The following is a 7500-nucleotide window of genomic DNA, read 5'->3' as shown; positions in this document are numbered from 1 at the left end:
GGAAACTGGTTTATGACTTGTCCAAAGAGGAAAGTGGTTTATGACTTGTCCAACTGGTTTATGACTTGTCCAGAGTGGAAACTGGTTTATGACTTGTCCAACTGGTTTATGACTTGTCCAGAGAGGAAACTGGTTTATGACTTGTCCAAAGAGGAAAGTGGTTTATGACTTGTCCAACTGGTTTATGACTTGTCCAGAGAGGAAACTGGTTTATGACTTGTCCAGAGTGGAAAGTGGTTTATGACTTGTCCAACTGGTTTATGACTTGTCCAGAGAGGAAACTGGTTTATGACTTGTCCAAAGAGGAAAGTGGTTTATGACTTGTCCAACTGGTTTATGACTTGTCCAGAGAGGAAACTGGTTTATGACTTGTCCAAAGAGGAAAGTGGTTTATGACTTGTCCAGAGAAGAAAGTGGTTTATGACTTGTCCAGAGAGGAGAGTGGTTTATGACTTGTCCAACTGGTTTATGACTTGTCCAGAGAGGAAACTGGTTTATGACTTGTCCAGAGTGGAAAGTGGTTTATGACTTGTCCAACTGGTTTATGACTTGTCCAGAGAGGAAACTGGTTTATGACTTGTCCAAAGAGGAAAGTGGTTTATGACTTGTCCAACTGGTTTATGACTTGTCCAGAGTGGAAAGTGGTTTATGACTTGTCCAACTGGTTTATGACTTGTCCAGAGAGGAAACTGGTTTATGACTTGTCCAAAGAGGAAAGTGGTTTATGACTTGTCCAGAGAAGAAAGTGGTTTATGACTTGTCCAGAGAGGAGAGTGGTTTATGACTTGTCCAACTGGTTTATGACTTGGCCAGAGAGGAAACTGGTTTATGACTTGTCCAGAGTGGAAAGTGGTTTATGACTTGTCCAACTGGTTTATGACTTGTCCGGAGAGGAAACTGGTTTATGACTTGTCCAAAGAGGAAAGTGGTTTATGACTTGTCCAACTGGTTTATGACTTGTCCAGAGTGGAAACTGGTTTATGACTTGTCCAACTGGTTTATGACTTGTCCAGAGAGGAAACTGGTTTATGACTTGTCCAAAGAGGAAAGTGGTTTATGACTTGTCCAACTGGTTTATGACTTGTCCAGAGAGGAAACTGGTTTATGACTTGTCCAGAGTGGAAAGTGGTTTATGACTTGTCCAGAGAGGAAACTGGTTTATGACTTGTCCAAAGAGGAAAGTGGTTTATGACTTGTCCAACTGGTTTATGACTTGTCCAGAGAGGAAACTGGTTTATGACTTGTCCAGAGTGGAAAGTGGTTTATGACTTGCCCAATATTGTTTTGGTTAATGAGTTGTCACTTCAACTTGCGGCTGCGGTTTTGCTTGAATAACTGTTGCCGGGCTTAATACACGTCCCAGCGGGCGAATTTGAAGGGGGTGCCCGGGCTTGGGGTCACGTTGGTGGGGTGGTGGAGGGTCTGTGTGCCCTTCGGTCCTGGTCCCGTTGGGAAGGAGGTTGGCGTGCTGCCGAGTGTGCTTCCCCGGACGGGAGGAGCGGTTCAAATCGTGTGCCTTCGGCGGTGGCGGGGAGAGAGCGCAGCTGGGGCGGGTGCGGTGTGGAGACGGAGTCCCTTCTTCCCCGAGGGGGCTAGGGCACTGCCGGTGCGGGTGCAGGCTTACGGCCCGGTGCCTTTTGGTGTTGGGGGTTGCGGTTGGGGTTCGGTTTAGGGTTAGGCGATAGGGTTAGGGATAGGGTTAGGGTTAGGGATAGGGTTAGGCGATAGGGTTAGGGATAGGGTTAGGGTTAGGGTTAGGGATAGGGTTAGGGTTAGGGTTAGGGATAGGGTTAGGGTTAGGGTTAGGGATAGGGTTAGGGTTAGGGATAGGGTTAGGGTTAGGCGATAGGGTTAGGGTTAGGGATAGGGTTAGGGTTAGGCGATAGGGTTAGGGTTAGGGATAGGGTTAGGGTTAGGCGATAGGGTTAGGGTTAGGGATAGGGTTAGGGTTAGGGATAGGGTTAGGGTTAGGGTTAGGGATAGGGTTAGGGTTAGGGATAGGGTTAGGCGATAGGGTTAGGGTTAGGGTTAGGGTTAGGGTTAGGGATAGGGTTAGGGTTAGGGATAGGGTTAGGGTTAGGCGATGGGGTTAGAGCTAGGGTTAGGGTTAGGGTTAGGGATAGGTTTAGGGTTAGGGGATAGGGTTAGGGTTAGGGATAGGGTTAGGGTTAGGGTTAGGGTTAGGCGATAGGGTTAGGGATAGGGTTAGGGTTAGGCGATAGGGTTAGGGATAGGGTTAGGGTTAGGGTTAGGGATAGGGTTAGGGTTAGGGTTAGGGTTAGGGATAGGGTTAGGGTTAGCGTTAGGGATAGGGTTAGGGTTAGGGATAGGGTTAGGGTTAGGGATAGGGTTAGGGTTAGGGATAGGGTTAGGGATAGGGTTAGGGTTAGGCGATGGGGTTAGAGTTAGGGATAGGGTTAGGGTTAGGGTTAGGGATAGGGTTAGGGTTAGGCGATAGGGTTAGGGATACGGTTAGGGGTAGGGATAGGGAGTATCTGGGACGGGCAGAGACTCCTCGGCGGTCCCCCCGGTCCCTGGCGGGCAGACGGACCTCCTGGGCCGGAGGCAGCCTCCGCCGGCGTTACACCCTGTCCCTGGCGGGCAGAGGGACCTCCTGGGCCGGGTGCAGCCTCCGCCGGCGGACCCCCCGGTCCCTGGCGGGCAGAGGGAGCTCCTGGGCCGGGTGCAGCCTCCGGCGGCGGTCCCCCCGGTCCCTGGCGGGCAGAGGGAGCTCCTGGGCCCGGTGCCGCCTCCGCCGGCGGTCCCCCCGGTCCCTGGCGGGCAGAGGGACCTCCTGGGCCGGGTGCAGCCTCCGCCGGAGGACCCCCCGGTCCCTGGCGGGCAGAGGGAGCTACTGGGCCGGGTGCAGCCTCCGGCGGCGGTCCCCCCGGTCACTGGCGGGCAGAGGGAGCTCCTGGGCCCGGTGCAGCCTCCGCCGGCGGTCCCCCCGGTCCCTGGCGGGCAGAGGGAGCTCCTGGGCCGGGTGCAGCCTCCGGCGGCGGTCCCCCCGGCCCCTGGCGGGCAGAGGGAGCTCCTGGGCCCGGTGCAGCCTCCGGCGGCGGTCCCCCCGGCCCCTGGCGGGCAGAGGGAGCTCCTGGGCCCGGTGCAGCCTCCGCCGGCGGTCCGCCCGGTCCCTGGCGGGCAGAGGGACCTCCTGGGCCGGGTGCAGCCTCCGCCGGCGGTCCCCCCGGTCCCTGGCGGGCAGAGGGAGCTCCTGGGCCGGGTGCAGCCTCCGGCGGCGGTCCCCCCGGTCCCTGGCGGGCAGAGGGAGCTCGTGGGCCCGGTGCAGCCTCCGCCGGCGGTCCCCCCGGTCCCTGGCGGGCAGAGTGACCTCCTGGGCCGGGTTCAGCCTCCGCCGGCGGTCCCCCCGGTTCCTGGCGGGCAGAGGGAGCTCCTGGGCCGGGCTCAGCCTCCGCCGGCGGTCCCCCCGGTCCCTGGCGGGCAGAGTGACCTGCTGGGCCCGGTGCAGCCTCCGCCGGCGGTCCCCCCGGTTCCTGGCGGGCAGAGGGAGCTCCTGGGCCCGGTGCAGACTCCCCCGGCGGTGCACCGGTCCCCGGCGGGCAGAGGGCGCTCGTGTACCGGGTGCAGCGTCCGCCGGCGGTGCACCGGTCCCTGGCGGGCTCAGAGAGCGCCTCGGCCGGGGATCGTCTCGTCCCAACGTCCGCCTGGTCCGTGGCCCGCAGGGGGCGCTGTCGGGCGGGGTACGGCCACGGCCCGACGTGCCTCCGGTGGGCTGCGGTCAGTGTGTGCCGCCGTTGGCCGGCTGCGGGGCTTGGTGCTGTTCCAGCCGTGCGTTAGGTGGGCGAACGGCAGGGGGCGCCCCTTGGGCGGGTGGCGGGCCCCCGCGCGGGCCAGCCGTGGGGGGTCACGGTCCGCCGCCGGGGCGTCCAAAGGGCGGCGAGAGGCCGTCCGCCGGTGCTGACAAGTCATAAACCAGCGGCGGTGACAAGTCATAAACCAGCGGCGGTGACAAGTCATAAACCAGCGGCGGTGACAAGTCATAAACCAGGACAAGGTTGTTGACGGCGCCGGGCGGCGGCGAAGCGGCTCACCCCGGGGCAGGGTGGCGATTCGAGGAGGGGCGCCCACCCGGCCGCCAAGGCCGCCGCCGGCGGGGGCCGGGGGCGCCGTTTTGAAAAAGAACCGTAGGCCGGATGGGGTCCGATCCACCCACCTTATGCCGACGCCGAGACCTCATTCCCGGCATGACTACCGGTGGTCCGTCCCGCTGGTCTGCCACTTGCGTTTGGCGTCACGAGGGGTTGGCGGGGTACCTGCAGATTGGTAGGAGGTGGAAAATCGAGAAATGGACTTTGGTCGGAAAGGTCCCCTCGAGCCTCCAGGTCTGCGGAGACCGACCCGGGCTGCCGCCCCGCCGGCCGCTCGGCCCGATCGGGCGCGAATTTCTTCCGATTTTCGCCCTTTTTTCGGGTTTTCGGCCGGCGCTCCAAACGGCGGCCCGACGCCCCGCCGAGGCCGGGCACGGCTCCCCGGAGCGCGAGGGACCGGATCAGACCTCGTCGGCACTGGCATGGCCACCGCAACGCTCGGACTTAGCCTGGGGAGGCTGGTCGAGGCGGTGGCAAGTCATGAACCAGTGGAGTCTGGCGGAGACTGTGGCAAGTCATAAACCAGTCGGACTTAGCCTGTGGAGGCTGGTCCAGGCAGCGGCAAGTCATAAACCAGTCGGACTTAGCCTGTGGAGGCAGGTCCAGGCAGTGGCAAGTCATAAACCAGTCGGACTCAGCCTGTGGAGGCAGGGCCAGGCAGTGGCAAGTCATGAACCAGTGGCAAATCATAAACCAGTCGGACTTAGCCTGTGGAGGCAGGGCCAGGCAGTGGCAAGTCATAAACCAGTCGGACTTAGCCTCTGGCGACTTCCAGGAGGTCTATGAGGTCCTGTGCCGCCGCTTTACCGGGGCCAAGGTTGCAGGAGAGCGGAACGGAGGAGTGGATTGGTCCCGCCGATGGGGCACGTGCATATATGAAAAGTGCACCCTACCGTTAGTTAATCACTTGCCCTCGGAAGTGTATGAGGTCGTGTCCAGCCGTGGTACCGGGGACACAGTGGGGGTGTTCCCGCTAAAGGGAGCGGATTGGTCCCGCCGAGCTGCCACTTGCATTTGTGGTCGAGTGTCTCGGACAGCTGGTTAACCACTTGCCCTCGGTAGTGCCGATGAGGTTTTGAAAAAGCCGATCTGCGGGGACTTGGAGCGCCTTCCTCGGATGGACTACCGGGCGCCCTCCCGCCGATTTGCCATTTGCGTTTGGCGTCCCGAGGGGTTGGCGGGGTACCTGCAGATTGGTAGGAGGTGGAAAATCGAGAAATGGACTTTGGTCGGAAAGGTCCCCTCGAGCCTCCAGGTCTGCGGAGACCGACCCGGGCTGCCGCCCCGCCGGCCGCTCGGCCCGATCGGGCGCGAATTCTTTCCGATTTTCGCCCTTTTTTCGGGTTTTCGGCCGGCGCTCCAAACGGCGGCCCGACGCCCCGCCGAGGCCGGGCACGGCTCCCCGCCGCGCAAGGGGCCGTGTTTGCCTTGGTCTGCCTTGGAATTGTCACCAAACGCCCGCGCTTCGCCTGGGGAGGCTGGCCGAGTCGGTGGCAAGTCATGAACCAGTGGAGGCTGGTGGAGACAGTGGCAAATCATAAACCAGTCGGACTTAGCCTGTGGAGGCTGGTGGAGACAGTGGCAAGTCATGAACCAGTGGCAAATCATAAACCAGTCGGACTCAGCCTGTGGAGGCAGGGCCAGGCAGTGGCAAGTCATGAACCAGTGGCAAATCATAAACCAGTCGGACTCAGCCTGTGGAGGCAGGTCCAGGCAGTGGCAAGTCATGAACCAGTGGCAAATCATAAACCAGTCGGACTCAGCCTGTGGAGGCAGGGCCAGGCAGTGGCAAGTCATGAACCAGTGGCAAATCATAAACCAGTCGGACTCAGCCTGTGGAGGCAGGTCCAGGCAGTGGCAAGTCATGAACCAGTGGGAAATCATAAACCAGTCGGACTCAGCCTGTGGAGGCAGGTCCAGGCAGTGGCAAGTCATGAACCAGTGGGAAATCATAAACCAGTCGGACTCAGCCTGTGGAGGCAGGGCCAGGCAGTGGCAAGTCATGAACCAGTGGAGACAGTGGCAAGTCATAAACCAGTCGGACTTAAGCCTGTGGAGGCAGGTCCAGGCAGTGGCAAGTCATGAACCAGTGGCAAATCATAAACCAGTCGGACTCAGCCTGTGGAGGCAGGTCCAGGCAGTGGCAAGTCATGAACCAGTGGCAAATCATAAACCAGTCGGACTCAGCCTGTGGAGGCAGGGCCAGGCAGTGGCAAGTCATGAACCAGTGGCAAATCATAAACCAGTCGGACTCAGCCTGTGGAGGCAGGTCCAGGCAGTGGCAAGTCATGAACCAGTGGGAAATCATAAACCAGTCGGACTCAGCCTGTGGAGGCAGGTCCAGGCAGTGGCAAGTCATGAACCAGTGGCAAATCATAAACCAGTCGGACTCAGCCTGTGGAGGCAGGGCCAGGCAGTGGCAAGTCATGAACCAGTGGAGACAGTGGCAAATCATAAACCAGTCGGACTTAGCCTGTGGAGGCTGGTGGAGACAGTGGCAAGTCATAAACCAGTCGGACTTAGCCTGTGGAGGCAGTTCCAGGCAGTGGCAAGTCATGAACCAGTGGAGACAGTGGCAAATCATAAACCAGTCGGACTTGTCCTGTGGAGGCTGGTGGAGACAGTGGCAAGTCATAAACCAGTCGGACTTAGCCTGTGGAGGCAGGTCCAGGCAGTGGCAAGTCATGAACCAGTGGAGACAGTGGCAAATCATAAACCAGTCGGACTTAGCCTGTGGAGGCTGGTGGAGACAGTGGCAAGTCATAAACCAGTCGCACTTAGCCTGTGGAGGGAAGGTGGAGACAGTGGCAAGTCATAAACCAGTCGGACTTAGCCTGTGGGGGCAGGTCCAGGCAGTGGCAAGTCATGAACCAGTGGAGACAGTGGCAAATCATAAACCAGTCGGACTTAGCCTGTGGAGGCTGGTGGAGACAGTGGCAAGTCATAAACCAGTCGGACTTAGCCTGTGGAGGGAGGTGGAGACAGTGGCAAGTCATAAACCAGTCGGACTTAGCCTGTGGGGGCAGGTCCAGGCAGTGGCAAGTCATAAACCAGTCGGACTTAGCCTCTGGCGACTTCCAGGAGGTCTATGAGGTCCTGTGCCGCCGCTTTACCGGGGCCAAGGTTGCAGGAGAGCGGAACGGAGGAGTGGATTGGTCCCGCCGATGGGGCACGTGCATATATGAAAAGTGCACCCTACCGTTAGTTAATCACTTGCCCTCGGAAGTGTATGAGGTCGTGTCCAGCCGTGGTACCGGGGACACAGTGGGGGTGTTCCCGCTAAGGTGGAGTGGATTGGTCCCGCCGAGCTGCCACTTGCATTTGTGGTCGAGTGTCTCGGACAGCTGGTTAACCACTTGCCCTCGGTAGTGCCGATGAGGTTTTGAAAAAG

The sequence above is a fragment of the Scyliorhinus torazame genome, unplaced genomic scaffold (assembly GCF_047496885.1).
Source record: "Scyliorhinus torazame isolate Kashiwa2021f unplaced genomic scaffold, sScyTor2.1 scaffold_1334, whole genome shotgun sequence".
Lineage (NCBI taxonomy): Eukaryota > Metazoa > Chordata > Chondrichthyes > Carcharhiniformes > Scyliorhinidae > Scyliorhinus > Scyliorhinus torazame.
This window is presented reverse-complemented; position numbering follows the sequence as displayed.